The 26,912-nt window shown below is 43.5% G+C and overlaps 1 protein-coding gene across 1 annotated transcript in view; it reads right to left on the minus strand.

Annotated features, from left to right (window-relative positions):
- The window catches only part of LOC126456318 (uncharacterized), a 1,428,646-nt gene that overhangs the window by 1,287,426 nt on the left and 114,308 nt on the right, over positions 1 to 26,912 (minus strand). The window contains exon 2 of the mRNA XM_050092069.1: positions 21,208 to 21,263. The gene's annotated coding sequence lies outside the window, so the exon portion shown is untranslated. The remainder of the gene's footprint in view (positions 1 to 21,207; positions 21,264 to 26,912) is intronic.

The raw sequence follows: 26,912 nt of genomic DNA on the forward strand, positions 1-26,912 counted from the left end.
TTTTTACAGTTTGTACTAGACCTTCGAGAGCAAGAAGACCTACGGCGGATGGATGACAGAAAACAATAATACTGGTTCTTGTCGCTAAACTCATTTCTGCTATTCCTCTATACTTTTGTCTTTCTTTAGTTTACTGCCAGTCCATATTTGGTGTGTAGATTGTTTGTTCTATTCAATAGCTGATGCAATTTTCACGGATGATACCAATGTAATAAACGAACCAGTGCATTAACGAACTTCCCCAGTGGGTTTTAGTGCCATTCTTGTTCTTCACTTTGTGTCCGTCATTAACTCATTGATATGCAGGTTGCACAGTAGAACAGAAAAATTACCTTATGCCCTTTTTATTCCGCACACTCTTCTTTTGCTGTTCCATTCTTAAGCTTTCCTTTTGGTACCTGTACATGTTTTATCAAGGAACTTCAGAAATTACGTTCTACACGCTCTCGCACTACCATTGCGCAATAAGACTGTCATCTTGTTAGAAGAGATGTTCCGAGTTTCTTGCGCGCACATTTCTGCTGCGGTACCGATTGTAGGTGCATCATAGTGTGGGAGTGAAATGGGGTAGCAACGAGAAACGTACTCTAAAGTACGCGGGACAGCACAATTTTTATGTGCTATAAGTTCAAACTGCACACAGATTCATCTTGTGTAATTCTGCCGTTATATGGTCCAAAAGCAATGTCCGCGTCCAGTCGTAATGAAATGGCACCAGCAGTTTGAGTATGGCCGCACAGATGTGGGTGAAGCTTATCGGTAGCTTCAGATCATGCGCCATGCGATTTCTATCTCTTTGGTAAACTGAAAGAACAACTTTGGGGAAGAGATTTTCTAAAGATGAGGACGTTTCCAATGCGGTTCTCGAACGGCTCCGTGAGCAAGGAACGGATTTCTCCTGTCGAAGTATTGAACGACTGGTAGTACGTTCCGACCGTTCTTTACAGAGACTTGGTGACTGAGAAATGGTGTCACGTATTTTGTCACTTTGAACTATAGTGCAGTACTGAACAATAGCTATTTAACCTGTTGTAATAGTGTGTAACTGCCTTTTTTTTTTATTCCCCTCGTACATTATACGTCTTTCTCTAAAGCGTATTATTCGTACGAGGTGTAGCCCCAGTTTGTTCCTGGTGAGGTTGCTAGTACCAGGTTGCGGGGTGACGACAGCTGGAAGAGTCGGGAACTGGGGAGCATCCCCCCATACACAGTGCGTCTGGCAAAGTGACACGTGGCTCTCGGCAGCCTGGGCTGTCAGCGCCTGCCCTCATCCCCCCGCCCTCAGACGGCCCCACGTGGGAAGCACGCGCCATTAGACCTCCTCAGGCGCCGCCTCTCCCTCCCCGCGGGACCAGTCCCGCGTCCGGTGTCTGCCTCACACTTGAGTTCGCTAGCCCACGACTTCCCTCTTACACCTGTCCTATTCTCACGCTTGCTCCCTGCATCTTGCAGTACTTTAAGTCGTGGTTCCGCCAATGCCTTTCGGAACCCGGTATGGTCATTATGATACTATACATAAACACCATTCTTCTTCAGTAGCGCTACAGCCCTTGGTGAGCCATGTCTTCTTCAACAATCTTCCTCCACATTTCTCGGTTATTTGCTGCTCTTTTCCAACCCCGGACTCCCATACTGGTGATATCCAATATTACCTCGTCGATCCATCTTGTTCTAGGTCTCCCTTTTCGCCTAGCTGAATGGATCATACCTTTCATCATTTTCTTTGGAGTTCTATCCTCTGCCATTCTCTCCAAATGTCCTATCCATCATATTCGCTGTGATTTCACAGATTTTATAATGTACCTGCCTTGTATTAACTCTTGTAATTCGCCATTGTAGTGTATTCTCCGGCCTTCTTCCTCCCTCATTGGCCCATAGATTTTGCGTAGTATTTTCCGCTCAATGGTTCTTAGTGCATTTTTATCGTGTTCTGTCAACATCCATACCTCTGACCCGTATGTGATAACTGAGCGGACTAGGGAATTATGTATTAGCAGTTTAGTTTTTCTTGTAACAAGGCTATTTTTGAAAAGTTGCATATTTGCAAAGTAAGCTCTGTTTGCTGCTTGTATTCATTCCCTTACAGCCTTTCCAATACTGTTATCATTTGTTATTACGGCTCGCAAGTAGTTAAAAGAAGACACTCCTTTGAAGCATTTCCCAGTGATGTTTAGGATTTTAGGGGTTCTTCTGGCCTCTGATTGTGACATTACCATATATTTTGTTTTGTTTTCATTTACTATGAGGCCAATATTTAAGGCTTCTGTTTCCACTGCCCGGTATGTTCCTAGGAGGGTATTGGTGTTTCTCCTTACTATAGCAATGTCATCATCGTATGCACATATCTGGCTAGTTTTCATAAAATGGTGCCTCTTTTGTTGATTTTATTTACTACACTATGCAGGGCTATATTGAATAGGACAGTGGAGAGACCATCACCTTGCTTCACACCTTTATTAAAGTCGAAGCTTTCACTTGTTCTGCTAAGAACCTTTAATTTTGCTCTTGTCTCTGTAATTCTCATTCTGATTAGTCTTATTAGTTTAGCACATATACCAACTTCTTTCATTACCCTGTATAGTTCTTGCCGATTTATGCTGTCGAAGGCTTGTTTGAAGTCGATGAATAGGAAATGCAGATCTGTATCATATTCACAGAACTTTTGCTTCATTTGTCTTAACACAGAATACAGAAAAATAAATTAATCCACAGAAACACACTGATGTAGTTTTTACTGGCGCACGAACAGCTGCAGACGTATTTATTTATTGTCAGTTTTCACGAACTGCCTCCCTCAAAAAATGCGCTCTACTTACTGAAAATGCTACATAACAGAAACAGAAATTGTATTCATGACGTATACTGACACATCGAGTAGCAAACTTTCTCAAGAAATACGGCCTTCGCGTAGCGGAGACACCCTTTACGAAAACTTGAGCAACTCATCAACCATGAGTACAAATTCTTGAGATGAAGAAGAGGCCGTACTGACAACTAATGGCTCCGAAATTTTTATGTGAAAAGTCTCAAACCTTTTTTTTATGTGAATAGTCTCAAACCTTTTAAATAAAAACAAACGTTATTAATATTCAACATCTTTGTTCTTCACGTCTACGTGCTTGCAGCCCACTGCCGCTAGAGGGCTTCGAATTGTAGCTAGTAACATGGAGGTGTGTAAACGTAACTACGTCCGTGCGTGAGAAACAGCGAGCTGTAATCGAGTTTCGAATTCAAAGAGTTCGTCCACACCTGGAGAACCCCATCTGATACAGCACCGCAATGCCAGGCCACACAAGAGCGTTGCGACATCTGCAGCGATCCGACGCCTTTGGTTCACTGTCAAGGGTCATCCTCGATATAGTCCCGTCTTGGCCCCATCCGATTTTCATCTTTTACAAAACTTTAAGGACTTCACTTTGTTAGTGATGAAGCGGTACTAGCAGAGGTAACGTTGTGGCTCCATCACCAAAGTCATTCTATAGTGACGGTATCAGCAAACTGACCTCATCGCCCGGGTGGCTGTATGCGTAGCGAGCTGTTGATAATTCGGTGCACATATCTGAAGGTCTACTTTATACGTCCATTCCAAACGAATGTGGTTAGTTGCGCACTGTGCGCTTTTTCACGACATGGCGGCGTCCTGTGCTGACAGTTCACACAACCATTCTTCTCTAAATACACTTCAGTAACTGTCTGTTTAGATGTCAATGGCGACGCCCATAGGTCTGTTCAGTGCTTGCTGCTGAACGCAATGCAACCACTTGCAAAACAAGTTCTCATCTGTAATGGCTAAAACCGCAGAAAAAGTATTTTAAAAAACTGAGATCCTTCTGCTCCACCACCCATCAAGCTAATTTATCGGTCCACTCGATGTTTTATGCTTAACGAATCTAAAAATTAGAGAAGCACAAATCGCTGAAGAAACACTTTCATAACCACCACATTCAGACGAGTCATAATACATAAGTTAATATTTTGTGAAAAGCTAAACAATTCCTTGGAACAATACATCAGATGCAGTACTTACAAAGTCGTTTTTAGCCGCGCGGTCAGGGGCGCTTTGTCACGGTCCGCGCGGCTCACCCCGTCGGAGGTTCGGGTCCCCCCTCGGGCATGAGTGTGTGTGTTGTCCTTAGCGTAAGTTAGTTTAAGCTAGGTTAAGTAGTGGGTAAGCTTAGGGACCGATGATCTTATAAGTTTGGTCCCAGAAGACCTTACCACAAGTTTCCAAGTCGTATTTCCGAAATTAAAAGTAGCTTTTTATTCTCGTATTTTTTTTTTAATCCCTACCCAAAGTGCTAATGTGCAGTATCAATGAAGTTCTTCGACAAGGCGGAATTAAAGAGCTTGTGGCAGAGTTCTGGTAAATTTGATCACTATGGCTTTTGATACTGGACTCTACGGTGCGGATAAACTGAAAGAGAGTTATCACATCCACACGGTGTCTTTACCAAGTGTGCTTACTGTGTCATTCCACTGTCTTCATGTGTTCATTGAAACTCCACATTACTGCACGCTGTATCATTCAGAACATTAAGAAAAGGATAAAAATATGTACTTTCGTCAATCACTTTGGAATAATGTGTGTCTAGAGATGATTGCAGATGCAACTGTCCACTACTATAAATCCTGCGGCACTTTAAAACACATTTTTGTATTATTAACTGTAGACCAGTTCTTTGAAGAAAAACTATTTCCTGAAGCTGAATGAAATAAAATTCATTTATGTACGCTAACAGAAAAAGAGAAATATGTTAACATCGAGCATAGATTTAAGTGTCAGTAAGTCGTTTCTGAAAGTATTTGTATGGAGAGTAGCAATGTATGGAAGTGAAACGGGGACGATAAATAGTTTAGACAAGAAGAGAATAGAAGCTATCGAAATGTGGTTCTACAGAAGAATGCTGAAGATTAGATGGGTAGATCACATAAATAATGAGGAGGTATTGAATAGCATTGGAGAGAAGAGAAATTTGTGGCGCAACTTGACTAGAAGAAGGGATAGGTTGGTAGGGCATATTCTGAGGCATCAAGGGATCACCAATTTAGTATTGGAGGGCAGCGTGGAGGGTAAAAACCGTAGAGGGAGACCAAGTGATGAATGCACTAAACAGATTCAGAGGATGTAGGTTGCAGTAAGTACTGGGAGATGAAGAAGCTTGCACAGGATAGAGCAGCATGGAGAGCTGCATCAAACCAGTCTCTGGACTGACAACAACAGAAAAATATCGGCGTAAACTCAAAAACACAGAAAGCTTAATTAGCTTATTGCGGGAAACGATCACCGATAAAAGGTATTCAGCAGAAATTGAGCACAGATATCATTATCTATTTTCCTTCATTGTGTTCCATTTACATGTTCGGCTAGACGATGTTTACGAACATTAGTCAGAAGAAGAGTAAATTCAGAGGTTTTGTTACAACGTATAATACACTGCTCGCCATATATTGATGTATTGGGGCAGTGTGTGATAATTTCGCCCATAATGATCACCAACTTACCTAGAAGACATTTGCATGTGCTGAACCAATGTTTTCTGTCATTTAACATTAACACAAATCCTTAATGAAAAGTCTAGATCAATCTTAAGCAAGATCTGCATCTATACACGAAGGTCAATAGGCATTTTCCCTCTACACATTCAACTGCCAGCTATTTGCAACGTCTATTAGATATACAATTTTGTGCCCGAGCATACTCTTCAACTCTTCACAGGCATCGTCATATGTCACGCTTACGAAAGAGGACAGCCATTTGTGAACTACGAACTGACGGGCACTTATTGCTCTATTACAATCCAGTTACGTAACGCAGGTAATTCACCGCAGCCCCGCCATACACGGCTGTGGGGGCGACGCTATTTCACAGTACGTTAGTCGGACACCGGCGGTGACCCTGAGCTATCCTTGTGATCGCATACCTCTGACCGTTGCGCAGTTTTATCAGAAAACTACTTCTTCTGAAAACTATCGACTAGCATAAATAAATAGACCCAATATCAGATTCCCTGAGTGTAAGGAAACCCGACAGCAAATATGCAAGCATCGTGTGACAGAGACTTGTTTTAACTGGTGTTAACTCGAAGGCTCTCGTAGTCTCCGCGAAATTATAATTGGAAAATGATAACATGGTTTTTCTTTGCGTGTTTCGAGGAAGTCGTTTACGCAAAAGACCAAGTGAGTCACGGATGGCTGCCATGCTGCAGGAATAGCGTTACTGTACTCTCCGCAAATACAGTATTCACCTTGAGAACATGAACGCAAGTATCTCAGAACACATCTACATACATTTAAAATCACTGGAAGGTCATGGCGGACGATAATTACAGCCAAAGCTCCAAATTTCATACAGTCAGATCGGTACCGTTATTGACTATCGACAGAGAATCAACCAAAACTCCGATACTGTTTCAGCTATGTGCTGTCGTCCAGGAAAACGTCCGCAAACGGTAAGTAATAGGAAGTTGGTAGAGCGTTAGTTTGACACATCAAGGTTTCCAGATTTGAGCCCTAGTCTGGACAGTTTTTGTACCTAATACGTGTGTAATTTAAGTTTAAAGGAGAAAGCGAGTATTTAAAGCCTGTAAGTAGGCTGTTTATGTTTTCTTATTGGCAACGTTACGTAGCACTCTGTATGAAAATCACTGGCTGTGCTGTGTGCAGTCTGTGGCTAGTTTGCATTGTTGTCTGCCATTGTAGTGTTGGGCAGCGGCAGCTGGATGTTAACAGCGCGTAGCGTTGCGCAGTTGGAGGTGAGCCGCCAGCAGTGATGGATGTGGGGAGAGAGATGGCGGAGTTTTGAAATTTGTAAGACTGTCATGAACTGCTATATATAATATGACTATTAAGGTAAATACAGTGTTTGTTCTCTATTAAAATCTTTCATTTGCTAACTATGCCTATCAGTAGTTAGTGCCTTCCGTAGTTTGAATCTTTTATTTAGCTGGCAGTAGTGGCGCTCGCTGTATTGCAGTAGTTCGAGTAACCAAGATTTTTGTGAGGTAAGCGATTTGTGAAACGCATAGGTTAATGTTAGTCAGGGCCATTCTTTTGTAGGGATTATTGAAAGTCAGATTGCGTTGCGCTAAAAATTATTGTGTGTCAGTTAAAGCACAGTCATGTATAAATTTTTCTAAGGGTACGTTTCAAGCCCTCTGTGCGTACTGTAATTGGTTTAATTCTGTCTTCACGGGAGCGGTACATAGTGGACTGTAGTATATTCATATGTTCAAATGTGTGTGGATTCCTAAGGGTCCAAACTGCGGAGGTCATCAGTCCCTACACTTACACACTACGACATACATTTAAAATCACTGGAAAGGCATGGGGGACGATAATTACAGCCAAACTTAAACTAACTTATGCTAAGAACAACACACACACCCATGCCCGAGGGAGGACTCGAACCTCCGGCAGGAGGGGCCGCGCAATCCGTGACACTACGCCTCAAACCGCGCGGCTACTCCGCGGCGGCTGTGGTATATACCTTGGTTCATCACTTAATACTGGTTTCTGAAATTTTGTAAGTGGGCTTTCTGACTGCAAGTGTCCGCCAATTTAGGATTTATCACACTTCCGCGACGCCGTTTCGCTAGTCAAACACACATGTCGCCTTCCGTGAACACAATCTCCTTTGACTGCATTCTACCAGCATCCTTCGAATAAATTGATGTCTTCCACAGGCCTTATCTTTGACTGAATGTTATCATCACCTCTACAAATTGTTAGACCCAGATATTCGTATGAACTGATTGATTCTAAATGTGAAGTACTGATTATGTAGCTATTGGGCAGTTTTTTTTTCATTTTGTGAAGTTCGTGGTTTTACATTTTTGTTTATTTAAAGCAAGTTATCAATACTTGTATCACTTTGAAATCTTACCAACATCTGACCGAAAATTTCTGCACTTTTTTCAGACACTGCATTACAGGCAACTGCATCCTACGCGAAAAGTCTGAGGTTTCTGTTAATACCGCCTCTCAGGTCATTAATATACACCACGAACAACAAGGGTATCAACATGTTTTCTTTGAGTATATCTCAAGTTAGTTCTACTTCTGTCGATGGCCTTCCATCCAAGATAATGTGACGGTACGAAATGTTACATGATTTTATAAGTAATAATTCTGAGGGATGTAGTGTACAGGTGAGAAAATCACGTGCTCTAGTAGCTTATAATGAACTAAGGAGACAAGTTTCTCGTTAGTGGGAAGAAGAGCTCGAGGATTAAAGTTATCCCTAGTTGGAATCATAGTGTCTTTAGATTATGTTTTGTTGTTGTTGTTGTGATGTTCCTTTTGGGCTTCGTGCAGAGCTGAGTCTGGTCGAACAGCGCTTGACGTCACAACTCACAAGTCGAGGTCAACGAGAAAGGCAGGCCGCTGTGCGTACGTCACGAAGGTAGGCCTTACTTAGCTAGGTCGCTCACGTAACTTAGCAGACAAAATGGGTTTCTAAAACTGTTAATTCGCAACTGGGTGTGCACATACTGACGAGATTTGCATCTTCTAGCGGAATCTGGTGTTATAAAGTCTTATTGATTACGACTCGTACAACAAAATTTAAAATCAAATTTCGGCATAAACGATATAACGGCTAATTTGTAGCATTTAGTCTCATCTGCGTAACAGTTCTCATTTCATACAAGACTTGGTGCCTTATGCAAATATTAATCGTTTTGACATGATTTTAGATTTATTGTACCCCAGTTCAGCCGTAACAAATTATTATTAGACCCATGCACTTTCTGTCAATGTAGAACTAATAATTGTAAGATTTCGTAATTGTGGATTCCAGCAGAAGATGCAATTCTCGTATGTACATACACACCCAGTTACGAGTTAACAGATGTAGAAACGCAGCTTTTCTGCTTAATTGAGCGAGCGAGCGAGTTAGCTCTCGGCCTACCTTCGTGACGTACGTGCCACGGCCTGTCTTTCTCGTAGGCCTCGTCAGAAGTGCAGCAAAACGCTGCTCCGAGGAGTACCTGCGGCCCTAACGTCCGACGGACAAGAATGTCAACGACATTAACGCTTCTTTGTATGTTCATGTTAAGGACTTGGCTGTAAAACGCAGCGAGAATGATTCGTATTATGGAGAGTGAAAAGGAAATAGTGTTGTATCCATCAGTCGTTGAGTTGCTCCTTCAGTAGAGTTACCGATAATTGCTGTTATGAGTAACTAAGGAGAATGTGTCGGGAGTCTTTCAACTTTTACTGCATCAGAAGAGTTTGACGCACGAGCACTCTCGCAATAACATAGTGCATCTTGCCTACCAGGGAATCATCAATCCATACACAAATTTTGTTTGGTGTCCCATAAATCGTAATACTCTTACTAAACATTATCCATATCAGATTAACGTTCTCACACTCCAGGACAGGGTTCCTCAACGGCCACCGATCCAGGGTCTTCCGTGAGGATCTGGATTCGAGTAAATCTTATGTATTTGTCACACGACCGGTTTGGGACTTCCGCCCATCCTCAGATGTTAGTTACAAGCAAATATATTTTTTTTGTATTTATACAGTGGTCTCCAGCAATATAAACATGTACATGAATGTATAAACACCGGCCGTGTGACAACTAAATAACGTTTTATTGTGACTGGTAGCGGATAGTTTTCAACACTCTGTAAAGGGACAGACACGGAGTTCGACAGCATCCACTATGGATAAAATTCATTCCAGTAAAACTGTCGTAGCTGAATAGTTGCCATGGTGCACATCGTACAGATGACAGTTGCGAGCGCTCTCATATTGTAACACAAGATAGGCGCAGTGCCATGCAACAGCCCTCTTATCAATTAAGTGTTGATTAAAAGTGACATGACAGAAGCACTACGATCATAAGATAAATGAGGCATATAGATAATCATTTTCCTCTCGCTCCACTTTTGAGTGAAACAGCAAAGGAAATAATTAGTCATGGTATAAATGGTTCAAATGGCTCTGAGCACTATGGGACTTAACATCTGAGGTCATCAGTCCCCTATAACTTAGAACTACTTAAACCTAACTAACCTAAGGACATCACACACATCCATGCCCGAGGCAGGATTCGAACCTGCGACAGTAGCGGTCACGCGGTTCCAGACTGTGGCGCCTAGAATCGCTCGGCCACAACTGCCGGCAGTTGTGGTATAGAGGACCATCCGCCACGCAACGTACGGTGGCTTGTGGAGTATGTAGATGTAGCTCTAGATGGAGAAGCATCTACTCTTAACTAAAACAGATGGGTACAGAAATATAGGTAATAAATCGTATGGGATTGTTAGCTCAAACAATCAGAGGGCCGCCGGAAGTGTGAGTCTTCCCTCGCGCATGGATGTGTGTGTTTGTCCTTAGGATAATTAGGTTAAGTAGTGTGTAAGCTTAGGGACTGATGACCTTAGCAGTTAAGTCCCATAATATTTCACACCCATTTGAACACCCAACCAGAGGGCAGAATCAAAAAGGCTGTTACTCATTTTCGCACTAAGGCTCCTTTGCTCGCCGAATGTGAGATTGCGTGCTAAGTGTAGCTTTTGGGTGCAGATGACTGTCGTGGAAAAGTGGTGTTATTTTTGTGTTGTATGACGATGAGAGAAGGGCAGACGTGAAATTGGTTGCACTAAGAGGCCGACGGGTTTAACGAACCCATGTGACGGACGGATCACCGTGAACAGCTTCACATTACCTCACCGGATGAGGCTACGGAGAGGTTTCGAATTTAGTCCAGGGTATTGGTGTCAAATATCGTGATCAGGAACTTCACGTAACTATCTCTCCTCTCCCTGACGGCCAATTACTGGCGGTGAAAATTTCTGCCTTCACGAGGATTCGATCCAGCTACTCCAGAACAGAACGCCACCACACACGCGTGTTTTAGCAACCTCGCTTACGCAGGCGGGTTCACGCAAGAGAGATTTGTACTCACGCAGCAAAGCAGTCCCAATCTCAGACTTTGTTGCACCGGATTGTTTTTGTACACCATCTCACTGCCGATAGTACACTAAGTGATCAAAAGTATCCGTACTCCTGGTTGAAAGTGACTTACAAGATAGTGGCGCCCTCCATCGGTAATGCTGGAATTCAACATGGTGTTGGACCACACTTAGCCTAGATGACAGCTTCCACTCTCGCAGGCATATGTTCAATCAGGTGCTAGTAGGTTTCTTGTGGAAAGGCAGCCCATTCTTCACGGAGTGCTGCACAGAGGAGAGGTATCGATGTCGGTCGGTGAGGTCTGGCACGAAGGCGGCGTTCCGAAACATCTTAAAAGTGTTCTACAGGATTCAGGTCAGGACTCTGTGCAGGTCAGTCCATTACATAACCACTCCGCCACTGGCTGTGCACTATGAACAGGTGCTCGATCGTGTTGAAAGATGCAATCGCTTTCCCCGAATTGCTCTTCAACAGTGGGAAACAAGAAGGTGCTTAAAACATCAATGCAGGTCAGTGCTGTGATAGTGCCACGCAAAACAACAAGGGGTGCAAGCCCCTCCATGAAAAACACGACCACACCATAACACAATCGCCTCCGAATTTGACTGTTGGCACTACACACACTGGCAGATGACGTTCACCGGGCATTCGCCATACCCACACCCAGCCATTGGATCGCCACATTGTGTACTGTGATTCGTCACTCCACACAACGTTTTTCCACTGTTCAATCGTCCAATGTCTACGCTCCTTACAACAAGCGAGGCGTCGTTTGGGATTTACCGGCGTGATGTATGGCATATGAGCATCCGCTCGACCGTGAAATCCAAGTTTTCTCACCTCCCGCCTAGCTGTCATAGTACGTGCAGTGGATCCTGATGCAATTTGGAATTCCTGTGTGACGGTATGAATAGATTCTGACTATTACACATTACGATCCTCTTCAGCTGTCGGCGGTCACTGTCAGTCAACAGACGAGGTCGGCCTGTACGTTTTTGTGCTGTACGTGTCCCTTCACGTTTCCACTTGACTATCGCATCGGAAACAGTGGACCTAGGGAGGTGTAGGACTGTGGAAATCTCACGTACGGACGTGTGACATGAGTGATACCCACGTTCGAAGCCTGTGAGTTCCGCAGAGCGCCCCATTCTGCTCTCTCACTATGTCTAATGACTACTGAGGTAGCTGATATGGAGTACCTGGCAGTAGGTGGCAACACAATGAACTTAATATGAAAGACGTATGTTTTTGGGGGTGTCCGTATAATTTTGATCACATAATGAATCTTCCCTGAGGAAGATAATGCTTCATGTTCCCAAATAGTGTCATTACTGTTAGCTGAACACTTGATGGACTCGAGAAAATTTGCTAGCCTCCTAGGTCACCAGCCCTGGAACCTAATGAGTACAAATGAACGCAGTCCAGTATGATGTATGAGGCAAGAAACATAGACCAACGTTAACTCATGAGTTGCAGATTTCCTTTAAAGGGGCATGGAGCAGCGTGCCTTCCAGTGCTTACGTGTTCAAAAAAGGGATACGTGAAATTTAGTGTCGATATTTACTCTTTTTACGTGTAAAAGCAGATAGTGAATAGCAGGATTGATCATTTTGTATCAACGTCAGCAGTGCCGCGTATCTACACTCTCTGTTTACATTCACCAAACTTGTGTGCGTGCCAGCCTAGTCGCGGCAATGACAACATCTTCCACCGTCCTTATTCGAACCACTTACGTTGTCTCCAAAATAACCCATTCACACTGCAATCGAGCATGCACAACAACCAAACTTTCTGATATATTAAAAGGGTACCGTTATTGGAACCCACAGCTTTTCGCGAACATTATTCCTGCCATATGAAGTTCGCAGGTTCGCCTCAAAGCGTGGATCTGCTACTGCCTCCACAGGACATCTTTACGTACTTTGTTGGTGAAGCATCTAAACGAGAAGGAACATGGCAGCTTGAAGCTTTGAGCCGGGCTGCGAGGAACTACTAGATAGTTCAACAGGTAATAGAACTGTCCGCGAGAGGCTAGACATCCAGATCAAGGACACAATTGTAATTTAGCGCCAGCCTTCAGCTACTTCTGTGATCCAACTTTGCAGTGATGTGACAACCTTGGCTACGAATGCGGTGTTATTGAAGCATACATTGTGTCTGTCTGTTTGTTTTTTATTGGCAGGATTTAGTCGTCTGGATAGGGCATGCCACTGAACTCTGTGACCAGCCATTTATAATGCTCCATTTCGAATTAGGTAGGACATGCGGTTGCAATTGCAGTTCCAGTTTCTTTACACGTATAACAAGTGACTTTTAATTTTCAGCGACATGACTCTGAGGCTCCGAGAAGACGGTGAGTGTAGCATGAAGGCAAATGTTGAGCCAGTTTGCTAACTACACGCTCTGCGTGCCTCAGTAATTAAAAGAACGAATGAAAGAACGTTGAGGGACGAAACTGCGTACTGCACCTCTCCGTTAAGGGATTATACTGCTGTTGTTGTGAAGTTATTGTGCAGTTGGGCTGTAAAAGTAATTAATAAATTTTGTACTCTCTGTATTCGGTATTGTCAGGACACAAACATGTTACGAGATATTTGTTACTCGTTACTCTCGTTACCGAAGGTCATTAGTGATGTAGCCGTTACAAACAAATACCGTTTTTGGTATCCTTGCATGTTTTGGATATAATCATGCTCGTGTATGTGCCATTTTAGTGTGTTCTCTTTGTTGAACAGGTTATTCTCTTCTACATACAGATGAACAGTCGCCATAGCTATACAAAACGTTAGAGGTATAAGTGCAGATACTGTTATCATTGGTATATTAAAATGTACCCATTTCGGTGTGTTAGTTGTCTTTTCCCTACGTCTAGCAGTCTTCCCGCAAACATGTCACATAATTTACTACCTGATGTTTTCTGCATAGTCGTAACTGCACCACAAAGTGGATTACGCCTTTCAGTGTAGACTAACCGTTTCTGCGTCTGTGCGTCCACACTTAAGCGCCCGAGCTACTGCACAAGCGAAAAGTAAACAGTAATGACTCGCTCTTGCCACATATACTTAGAGGTACTAACCAACCCAAAATCATGTTACTTCTAATAGCTATAATTATTAGTCTGACAATGAAGTAAATACTGACGTAATGTTATTTAGTACATTGTCGTCAGGCACCATTAAAAATATCTGCGTTTACATCTCTAACACCCTGTACTGGTATTAATAATAACAACTCATGTAAGTTAGATTCTGTTACTTGGATCACTTGCAAGTTAAATAGTAATGATATGATACGAGTCATTTTGTATTAACATCACTAATTTATTTGTAAATATGGCTATATACTTATCATTTACAAGTTTTTTTTCTAAGGAGAAGGCACAGAGTGTGTGAGTTCGTAATTACCACCCACCAGCTTTCACACTTACAACATAGGAATTTTTCTATGGAATAGGAGAAGTTATCAACGAGAATCGTTTTCAGTTTCTGTCAGACATTTTAAGTCACAGAGTAAGTGAAAAAAAATTCTGTTGCAGCATTGTGCACCTCCTTCTGTGCTAAAGACAATCTTAATGTGGTGTAATGAACGCATTTTTTCCTTCTGGTATTGTAAATATGTGCATAATTGTTCCTTTTGAGCTGAAGGTGATTATTTACAACAAACTTAATGAGGGAATAAATAAACGGTGAATCAGTAGTCAAAATGTCTAACTCCTGAAACAAATATCTACAAGATGATCGTGAGTCAGCACTACATATAATTCTCACAACACTTTTTCCGGTAAGGAGCAAAGTCTTCCTTAAAGATGTATTACCCCAAAACATTATTCCGTATGACATTACTGAATGAAAATATGCAAAATATGTCAACATACTGATTAGTCTCTGCCCAAGATTTGCAATGATTCTAAGTGCAAATGTAACTGAACTTAGTTTTTTAGCAGTTTCAAAACGTTGTCTTTCCAGTTTAAATTTTCACCAGTATGCATACTCAAGAATTTGAAAGTTTCCATACTGTTCATTATTTCCTCACATGTGTTCCACTTATCATTCGGGTAGAACCTCTAAATGTGCAGAACTGAATACGTTGTGTCTTTTTAAAATTGAGTGAGAGACAGATCACCAGTAAATCAGTAAATGATACTTCTAAGAACAGTTTTTAATATTTCTTCTGTTGGGGTATGTATGACTAAAGTGATTACAATACTACTTTCACACGAAAAAGAACTGCTTTTGCTTGTTGTATATTAGCGGAAGACATATGAGGAACAATAGTGGACCTGGGGGAACCTCAAACGTGATTTCTCGCCATTCAGAATAATGTCCCCTGATCTGCATTGGTTGAATTGTTAAGTGCGACTTCATGCATTCCTTTGGCTGGATATGAAGTTGCAAGAATTGAGCAAGTTGGAATATCAAACTAATATCAATTTTCGCAACGAATTTGCTTCACGTAAGCGACAATAGGCAGACACGGCAATTCTGCTGTTCGGCAGCCGTCTCTACAAATGCAGAGCACGGCAATTTGCAACACTGTGGAAAGATAGCCTGTGAAACGGAGGAAGAACGCGACCTTTAGAAACTGAGAGACAAGCTGCGAGTAGAGAAAGACAGTCCAGGAAATCTTTCTTACCCTTTCACAGGAACCATGTTGTTGTTGTGGTCTTCAGTTCTGAGACTGGTTTGATGCAGCTCTCCATGCTACCCTATCCTGTGCAAGCTTCTTCATCTCCCAGTACTTACTGCAACCTACATCCTTCTGAATCTGTTTAGCGTATTCATCTCTTGGTCTCCCTCTATGATTTTTACCCTCCACGCTGTCCTCCAATGTTAAATTTGTGATCCCTTGATGCCTCAGAACATGTCCTACCAACCGGTCCCTTCTTCTTGTCAAGTTGTGCCATAAACTCCACCCCAATTCCATTCGATACCTCCTCATTAGTTATGTGATCTACCCATCTAATCTTCAGCATTCTTCTGTAGCACCACATTTCCAAAGCTTCTATTCTCTTTTTGTCCAAACTATTTATCGTCCATGTTTCACTTCCATACATGGCTACACTCCATACAAATCCTTTCAGAAACGACTTCCTGACACTTAAATCTGTACTCGATGCTAACAAATTTCTCTTCTTTAGAAACGCTTTCCTTGCCATTGCCAGTCTATCCTCTCTACTTCGACCATCATCAGTTATTTTGCTCCCCAAATAGCAAAACTCATATACTACTTTAAGTGTAGCATTTCCTAATCTAATTCCCGCAGCATCACCCGACTTAATTCGACTACATTCCATTATCCTCGTTTTGCTTTTGTTGATGTTCATCTTATACCCTCCTTTCAAGACACTGTCCATTCCGTTCAACTGCTCCTTGCAGTCCTTTGCTGTCTCTGACAGAATTACAATGTCATCGGCGACCCTCAAAGTTTTTATTTCTTCTCTGTGGATTTTAATACCTACTCCGAATTTTTCTTTTGTTTCCTTTACTGCTTGCTCATCCAGGAACCATACCAGAAAGTAATTGCCTTAAGCGATTTAGGGAAATCACAGAAAGGCTAAAGCCGGATGTTCCGACGGGGATATGAAACGTTGTGGTAACAAAACCTAGGCCAGCGCGCTAACTTGTACCACCTCACTCCGTCTGAAACGAAGAAATTGAAGGATTCGAATACTGCCGACTCCGCCCGAGTCGGACACGAATTGGGTGCAGGAAGGAATACATGACGAGAGACAAAACGTTTTCGATAGTCCCTATCACTGGCAACTTGCTCCTCTGAAAATAAGGCAGTGGAGGAATACGAGAAATACCGAATCGGGAAGAACGTGCAGGAAAGAAAACAGGCGAGTAACAAAATGATTCCATTTCTTCGTGTTCTCTGAGGGTAGCGAACTGGAGAAATACGGTAACTATAGAATTAACCCGAGTCGGACAAGAACTGCGTACGGATAAGTTATAAGTAGTAATGAAGCGGTACTTAGAGTCTCATGGAATACTCGCGACTCATTAAGGAGTGACTACGAATGCACCTCCTCTGCTGCGCAGCATATCAAGGAAGTTGAAGCTTTTTGTTCAGAACGCACGAATTGCTCCATTTTATGCCAACGTGGCATGAAAGACCAAACCACTCAAACACGGCCACAGCTTGATACCCCTCAAATAAATATCATAACGTGTGTTGTACTTACTCATCGACTAATAAGAAGATCTTAGCAATAACAATATTACCACAAAATATCAAAATTTATTCAAGTGATAAGAAGTTTCTGATTAATACTCGTAAATATAAGTACTAAGTTTGTTAAGACAAAGGGATCACTGAACAAGCTGAGTCATCTTCACTGAAATGATTACCGTAATTTGATAAAAAACTGAACGTTCGATCTACCCACTTACTTATTTTCGTTTTCCTTTATAGCACCGTGCTGTCGTTTCACACGAGACTATTGGCAAAGGAGCCTGCATTTCGCGTAGATGCCATAAGAAGACTGTAAGGTAACACTTCTGGAGGGACGTATACATTAAAATCCCAGGCCCGTGGTAGGTTTAAGCGAACAATCTTTTAGTCACCAGCTTATCCTCGTTATCAGCACTCTTAACAGAGTCTGATACATAAAATACATCAAAGAACAATGAGACGGAAATGGAGTTAATGTTACACGATTACGATACAGGTGTTTCATCTTTCGCGTCCATGGAAGGTAATAATAATGCGAAAGCATTTCGAAACAGCAGCTTGTTACGTGTAACGCGAATCCGATCATCAGGAAGCAGGCAAATAGCACTACTGCGAAAACAGTGCGGTTTATGTCCACAGCAAGCGTTATTGTCGGAGGCAAGTAAATAGCACAATTAGTGGACACAACAGCGGATTTGCTGTAATCGACAACGGCCCGAGCAACGCAAATTAACGGAGTTCATTTCCTAATAATATCAGCAAATCGGAATGGAATACCCACATGCAATGCACGCCGACGGTCCAGAATCGCCACATTTAGTGACGGAGCGACAAAACCCGTTTGTCTCACTCGGCCACCTGTGTTTAATCCTCAGGCTCTTTGCAGTGAGACTCACGGGGCAATTTGCTGCGATGTCTGGTAAGAAGTGCGCACTTTTATTAGAGACCGCACCAGTTACGCGTTTGGAACACAGATAACATTAACGGAGTAAATAAGCTGCTTACTGTATTCTGACAAGGTAGGAATAGCTTTGTAGCTATGAAAGTGGCAGTGTAGAATATGCGTAGTAATATTTCGACAGAACAGCGTCTACATCAGCTCGAAACTGTTTCAAAATATCGAGACGAAACGTTTACAAAACCCTACGCAAGTGTAGCATTGTTCCGAAATGAGCCGAGTTACTGAGGGATAGCCGGCCGGGGTGGCCGAGTGGTTCTAGGCGCTACAGTCTGGAACCGCGCGACCGCTACGGTCGCAGGTTCGAATCCTGCCTCGGGCATGGATGTGTGTGATGTCCTTAGGTTAGTGAGGTTTAAGTAGTTCTAAGTTCTAGGCGACTGATGACCTAAGAAGTTAAGTCCCATAGTGCTCAGAGCCATTTGAACCATTTGAACTGAGGGATAAATGTGATGAATAAGAAACCATCCTAGCTATTGACAATGATTTTATCGTTCATCACGTTTAAATGTAAAAAGAAAATAATAACAGATGCCTAGCGTGTTAATAAAACACTCCTTGGTGTGACAACCCGTCAAAATGTGAAAAATCTGATGAACGCTACATGCATGGCCGAAACGTCGGTAGTTTTGTTACATCATGGACTACGCCCGCAAGAGCGTACTCTCTTAATTTCTAATGCTTCACCGTACAATACTGGGTGATGACCACACGTTCTTTCCTATAAGAAGTCAATTCTCGGTTTAGCTAAACATCATAAGTTCTTGAAAAAAGTGCTTAACGGTGATTTAACTTCTTCTAATTGTTGAGAACGAAGGACATCGCATGTTTACTTTATCCGTTGGATATGGTTTCAATGTAGCTTTTTATATACCTGCCGCATGGATACACCGGTTCCCGTCAGATCACCGAAGTTAAGCGCTGTCGGGCGTGGCCGGCGCTTGGATGGGTGACCATGCGGGGCGCAATGCGCTGTTGCCATTTTTCGGGGTCCACTCAGCTTCGTGATCCCAATTAAGGAGCTACTCGACCGAATAGTAACGGCCCCGGTCACAGAAAACCATCCTAACGACTGGGAGAACAGTGTGCAGACCACACGCCCCACCTATCCGCATCCTCATCTGAGGATGACGCGGCGGTCGGATGGTCCCGATGGGCCACTTGTGGCCTGATGACAGGGTGCTATAGTATCTCATCAAAAACATCCAGAGAGATCTACGTATGTAATGCGGAACGGATCACTAGGTACCACGAGAGGAGACCCCCCCCCCCCCCAGTACAAATGGGGGTGGGATTATTATGTTTTCAGTGGAGAAGAAGCAACAGCAGAATGGATCGGTCAGGAGAGCTCACAGGCTTCGAACGTGGACTAGTCACTGGATGTCACCTGCGTAACAAATCCATCAGGCACATTTAAACCGTTCTAAAGCTGTCCGAGTGTTGGTAATGTGATCGTGAAGTGGCAACACGAAGGAACAACCACTACAAATACAAGACAGGGCAGAACTTATGTACTGACGGACAGGGACTGTCGACCATTGAGGAGAGCGATTGTAAAAACCTCGCCTGAGATCAGCTGAAGGCATCACCAGTGCGTTCCAAAGTGCTACCATCAGTTCAGGTAATACGACGACCGTGCTTATGGAGTTGAAAAGAATGGGGTACAAGGGTAGAGAAGCTCCTCGTAAGCCACGCATTTATGTGGTCAGTGTGGAGCGACGCTTGAGACGGTGTAAAGAGCAACGCTACTGGATATTAGATGACTGTATACGAGTTATTTGGAGTAATGAAACACCCCGTGATAATCCGACGGAAGGTTTGGTTCAAAATGAGCGCTATGAGACTTATCATCAGAGGTCTTCAGCCCCCTAGAACTTAGAACTACTTAAACCTAACTAACCTAAGGACATTAAACACATCCGTACCCGAGGCAGGATTCTAACCTGCGACCGTTGCGTTCGCGCGGTTCCAGACTGTAGCGCCTAGAACCGCTCGGTCACAAAGCCGGGGGAAGGGTTTGGGTTTGACGAATGCCTAGAGAACGTAAGTTGTCCTCATGTGTAGAGCCAACAGTGAAGTACGGAGGAGATGGTGTTAATGGTAGGGCAGGTTTTTTTTCATGTTTGGGATGTGGTCTCCTTGTGGCTGGCTGGCTCTGAGCACTATGGGACTTAACTTCTGAGGTCATCAGTCCCCTAGAACTTAGAACTACTTAAACCTAACTAACCTAAGGACATCACACACATCCATGCCCGAGGCAGGATTCGAACCTGCGACCGTAGGAGCAGCGCAGTTCCAGACTGTAGCGCCTAGAACCGCTCGGCCAAGTCTCATTATGGAACTTTAGAAAATGCTAAATGCGGATGAAACTGAACACGTTTTAAAACACTGTACAGTAGAGTAATAGTTCTGAGACGATGACTGTATCAGCAAGACAGTGCACCCTGTCATAAAACAGCATCTGTGAGCCTACGGTTTGTGGAGAATAATATTCCAGATATGGACTGGGCTGCCAGTAGTCCTGACCTAAACCCAATGGAACGCCTTTGGGATCAGCTAGAACGTCGACTCCGCTCCAAGTCCCAGCGTCCAATGTCGCTACCTTTCTGGTTTCGGCTCTTGAGGAAGAACGGGCTGCCATTTATCCTCAGATATTCACACATCGAAGTGTCTACAGCAGACTTCAAGCCGACGTAAAGGCGAATGGTGGGCATATCCCTTATTAATGTACACTAATATGTGTCCGGATACAAATGACGGATAATATATGAATTTCCTCGAAATTGCGAAGTGAATCACGACGATGAATAACGAAATAACGGTTTTCAGAATATATGAAACCCTAAAAATATACGTGCACGCATTGTAAACACAATGCAGGCCTGAAAATCATGGAGCAATGTAAACAGCTAGTAAATATTAGACCCAGTTGATTTGACTGCTCTACGCAACTAAAAACAAGACAGTGTTTCTAGTGGCGCGACACAACGCACTGTTTACTCAAATTTAAACGCAGATTATGTCGCACGCAGCGACACTATTTCGTGAGAGTATGTTTGGAAAACCATACGACAAAATGAAGCGATAAACAGTGCCTTTTTCTGACATACTTGATAAATCCTTCTGAAGTAATTAATCACAGTACTTACTCTTACAGCGATATGACTCTCTGATTCAGAAGCAGCCATGATTCAGCAATACCAACCTGTAAAGAAAGAAGCCATTACAAACTATTTTTCATAAATAAACACAGTACTGATGTATCTTTAGAGAAACTGAGAGTCAAACCGAACTGAATTTGCTACTGACAATGTTTGTAAGTATCCCGTTTTCATTTGCGGTCGGGCTGCGCGAAGGAGAATTTGCAAGTCGGCGTTTCTCGCTCAAGACTTCCTCGCAATTCCGCCGCGCCGAGAACTTTGCTGACGACTTACTTCCGGAGCGCTCTTCAGCTGCTTCTCGAAGTACAAATGGTGTCTCGGCTCAGCAGTTCTAGGTCAACACTGTTTACGGTTTCTGGCGAGGACTTAGCACCAAGGAAAACCAAGTACTTTAGTCGGCAAATAAATTGGTGACAAAAACAATAAATGCAAAATTCGTGGAAGGTATTGTCATCTCCAAAAATACATAGCATTCCAACAACAGCTGGAGACGTGGTTCAAGTATCATGGAGCACCTATTCATTTTCTCCGTAATTTCCGATAATATCTCACACATACATTCACTAGGCGTATGAATCATAGGGTAGGTCCAGCGAGTTGGCCACCCCGCCGATCATAATCCTTTGGATTTTGAGTTGTGTGGAAAACACTGATAAGGAGAAGGGACAGGATGATAGGACATCTGCTAAGACATGAGGGAATGACTTCCATGGTACTAGAGGGAGCTGTAGAGGGCAAAAACTGTAGAGGAAGACAGAGATTGGAATACGCCAAGCAAATAATTGAGGACGTAGGTTGCAAGTGCTACTCTGAGATGAAGAGGTTAGCACAGGAAAGGAATTCGTGGCGGGCCGCATCAAACCAGTCAGTAGACTGATGACCAAAAAAAAAAAAAAAAAAAAAAAAAAAGGTCTCTCTGAATCGAATCTCGCTGCTGGTACTTTTTTCCATTTCCACATAATCCTAACAATGGATTTAATATGACAGGGCCAGTTATCAATATTTAATGATTCATTTATAACTTACATAATATTTATCCTGAATAAAAGCAGAACAACTTTTCCGTAAGGAGAATGGGAATAAAAAGTTATCCACGAGAACATTCAATCAAATCAATATAATCATTTCATTTATATTATTGTATCTACATTTGTGACAAAGAAAATACATTGAAGCTCCAAAGTAACAGGTATAATCATGCGTAGCCAAATACAGAGGTATGTAAACAGGCGGAATATGGCACTGCGGTCGTCAAAGCCTATATAAAATAACACGTGTCTGGCGCAGTTGTGAGATCGATTACTGCTGCTACAATGACAGACAGGTTATCAAGATTTAAGTGAGTTTGAAAGTGGCGTAATAGTCAGCGAACGAATGATGGGAAGCAACATTTCCGTGGTAGCGATGAAGTGGGGATTTTCCCGTACAACCATTTCACGAAGGAACCGTGGATATCAGAAATCCGGTAACACATCAAACGTCGGACATCGCTGCGGCTGGAAAAAATCATGCAAGAACGGGACCAATGACGACTGAATAGACTCGTTCAACGGGACAGAAGTGCAACTCTTCCGAACATTGCTGCAGATTTCAATACGGGCCATCAACAAGTGTCAGCGTGGGATCCACTCAACGAAACATCATCGATATGGGCTTTCGGAGCCGAAGGCCCACTCATGTACCCTTGATGACTGCATAACACAAAGCTTCACGACTCGCCTGGACCCGTCAACACCAACATTGGGACCGTTGATGACTGGAAACATCTTGTCTGGTCGTACCGGTCTCGTTTCAAATTGTATCGAGCGGACGGACGTGTACGGGTATGGAGACAATCTCATGAACCCATGGACCCTCCATGTAGGCAGGGGACTGTTCAAGCTAGTGGAGAATAGGTAATGGTGTGGGGCATGTGGAGTTCGAGCGATATGGGACCCCTCATACGTCTAGATACGACTCTGACAGGTGACACGTACGTAAGCACCCTGTCTGATCACCTGCATCCATTCATGCCCATTGAGCATTCCGACGGACTTGTACAGTTCCAGCAAGACAATACGACACCCCACACATCCATAATTGCGTTCCAGGAACACTGTTACAAGTTTAAACAGTTCCGTTGGCTACCAAGCTCCTCAGATATGAACATTATTGAGCACATCTGGGATGCCTTGCTACACTCCGTTCAGACGAGATCTCCACTCACTCGTGCTGTTACAGATTTATTGACAGTACCGCAGGATCCATAATGTCAATTCCCTCCAGCAGTACTTCAGACATTAGTAGAGTCCATGCCACGTCTTGTTGCGGCACTTCTGCGTGCTCGCGGGGGTCGTACACGATATTACGCAGGTGTACCAGTTTCTTTGGCTCTTCAGTGTATATGAACTATGGAGCACTGCACGAATCGGGATGTACTGGTCGGAGAAACATTGGAAACAATAATTACTGCTACGTACAGCAAATGTGATGAACGGCGAATTTTTCCACGTGTGTTTTTACAATGTCTGTATTTTAAAACAGACTTGGGTTCTCAGTCATCACAAAATTTAGCGGCGTACCACGCCTATCGATGCACGTCACCGAATATTGGTATAGACGACTGATGTTCTTCGACTGATTGAATTTTTATGCAGTCTTCGAAAAAATCTAACTCTCTATTCTGTTCGATGATATACGAGCGAGTTTGTAATTCCTTTGTAAGATTTCTCGCCTGTGTGTAAAAACAAACATCGAAAGGGTGCACCATATAGGAGAGATTCCTTTAATGCTGCATATTGGCAGAATAACGTCATATTGGCAGAATAACGTGGGAATGAAAGAAAAAAGTGCCGACAGCCAAATTCGATCAAGAGACCTCGCGCTTATGAAACTACCCGTTCTTACGTTCAGCAGCGTACTTCTTGAATACTAGCGACCATACCAAGTATGTAAGCAGGCCTAATATTTTCAAATTCGACTTTCTCAAGAACTGTTTAGAGTTACGTCCTCCTTTCACTTCTGTTGGAGTCCTAGTCGTGGCCGCGCCTTTTGAGGTGCCATGTCACTAATTGCGCGGCCCCTACCCCCCCCCCCCCCCCCTTTCCAGAGGTCCGACTCCTACCTCGGGCATGGGTATGTGTGTGAATGTGTGTGTGTGTGTGTGTGTGTGTGTGTTGTTCTTAGCATAAGTTAGTTTAAGTAGTGTGTAAGTCTAGGAACCGATGACCTCAGCAGTTTGATCCCTTAGGAATTCAGACACACACACAATCCTAGTCGTGTCCTACACAACCTCTCAATATGAATCAAATCGGTGAGGAAAGTTCGTACGGTACGGAACCTTGCAAATAGACGCACCACATGGTTCCTTATGCGCTGTTCAGTCACATTAATGTGACCACCTGCCAAAAGCCAGATTAACCACATTTGTATCGCGAATCACTGTGAGACGTGCAGGATGAGAGTCTGTGAGATTCTGGAAGGTGCCGACAGAGATGTGGAGCCATGCCGACTCCATGGCGCAAATAGCTCGATCGAGGTGGTCCCACAGTTCCTCAGTTGGGTTTAAATTCGGAGCGTTTCGTGGCCAGAGGAGTACGGTCAACTCATCCGGCTGCTCTTTGATCAATGCAAGTACACTGCAAGCTGTGCGACACGTTGCGTTGTCCTGCTGGTAGATGCCATCGTGCAGAGGAAAAACAAACTGCATGTAGCGGTATACGAAGTTCCTAAGGATAGATGCGTACTTGTGTTGATCACTTGTGCCTGGTAGTTGGGAGCTCCAACGTCAGGCGCGTAATGGGGCCCCTTAGGGATATGGCAGCAAGAGAGGGGAAGAATACCAATGTGCACTCCGTGTGCATACCGGGGGGAGTCATTCCAATGTGGAAAGGGTCCTTCCGGATGCCATGAAGGGTACAGGGTGCACCCATCTGCAGGTGGTCGCTCATGTCGGCACCAATGATGTGTGTCACTATGGATCCGAGGAAATCCTCTCTGGCTTCCGGCGGCTATCTGATTTGGTGAAGACTGCCAGTCTCGCTAGCGGGATGAAAGCAGAGCTCACCATCTGCAGCATCGACAGGACTGACTGCGGACCTTTGCTACAGAGCCGAGTGGAGGGTCTGAATCAGAGGCTGAGACGGTTCTGCGACCGTGTGGGCTGCAGATTCCTCGACTTGCGCCATAGGGTGGTGGGGTTTCAGGTTCCGCTGGATAGGTCAGGAGTCCACTACACGCAACAAGCGGCTACACGGGTAGCAGGGGTTGTGTGGCGTGGGCTGGGCGTTTTTTTAGGTTAGATGGCCTTGGGCAAGTACAGAAAGGGCAACAGCCTCAACAGGTGCAGGGCAAAGTCAGGACATGCGGGGACCAAGCAGCAATCGGTATTGTAATTGTAAACTGTCGAAGCTGCGTTGGTAAAGTACCGGACTTCAAGCGCTGATAGAAAGCACCGAAGCCGAAATCGTTATAGGTACAGAAAGCTGGTTGAAGCCAGAAATAAATTCTGCCGAAATTTTTACAAAGGTACAGACGGTGTTTAGAAGGGATAGATTGCGTGCAACCGGTGGTGGAGTGTTCGTCGCTGTTAGTAGTAGTTTATCCTGTAGTGAAGTAGAAGTGGATAGTTCCTGTGAATTATTATGGGTGGAGGTTACACTCAACAACCGAACTAGGTTAATAATTGGCTCCTTTAACCGACCACCCGACTCAGCAGCATTAGTGGCAGAACAACTGAGAGAAAATTTGGAATACATTTCACATAAATTTTCTCAGCATGTTATAGTCTTAGGTGGAGATTTCAATTTACCAGATATAGACTGGGACACTCAGATGTTTAGGACGGGTGGTAGGGACAGAGCATCGAGTGACATTATACTGAGTGCACTATCCGAAAATTACCTCGAGCAATTAAACAGAGAACCGACTCGTGGAGATAACATCTTGGACCTACTGATAACAAACAGACCCGAACGTTTCGACTCTGTATGTACAGAACAGGGAATCAGTGATCATAAGGCCGTTGCAGCATCCCTGAATATGGAAATTAATAGGAATATAAAAAAAAGGGAGGAAGGTTTATCTGTTTAGCAAGAGTAATAGAAGGCAGATTTCAGACTACCTAACAGATCAAAACGAAAATTTCTGTTCCGACACTGACAATGTTGAGTGTATATGGAAAAAGTTCAAGGCAATCGTAAAATGCGTTTTAGACAGGTACGTGCAGAGTAAAACTGTGAGGGACGGGAAAAACCCACCGTGGTACAACATCAAAGTTAGGAAACTACTGCGAAAGCAAAGAGAGCTCCACTCCAAGTTTAAACGCAGCCAAAACCTCTCAGACAAACAGAAGCTAAACGATGTCAAAGTTAGCGTAAGGAGGGCTATGCGTGAAGCGTTCAGTGAATTCGAAAGTAAAATTCTATGTACCGACTTGACAGAAAATCCTAGGAAGTTCTGGTCTTACGTTAAATCAGTAAGTGGCTCGAAACAGCATATCCAGACACTCCGGGATGATGATGGCACTGAAACAGAGGATGACACGCGTAAAGCTGAAATAATAAACACCTTTTTCCAAAGCTGTTTCACAGAGGAAGACCGCACTGCAGTTCCTCGCACAAACGAAAAAATGGCTGACATCGAAATAAGTGTCCAAGGAATAGAAAAGCAACTGGAATCACTCAACAGAGGTAAGTCCACTGGACCTGACGGGA

This window comes from Schistocerca serialis, chromosome 2 (genome assembly GCF_023864345.2).
Source record: "Schistocerca serialis cubense isolate TAMUIC-IGC-003099 chromosome 2, iqSchSeri2.2, whole genome shotgun sequence".
Lineage (NCBI taxonomy): Eukaryota > Metazoa > Arthropoda > Insecta > Orthoptera > Acrididae > Schistocerca > Schistocerca serialis.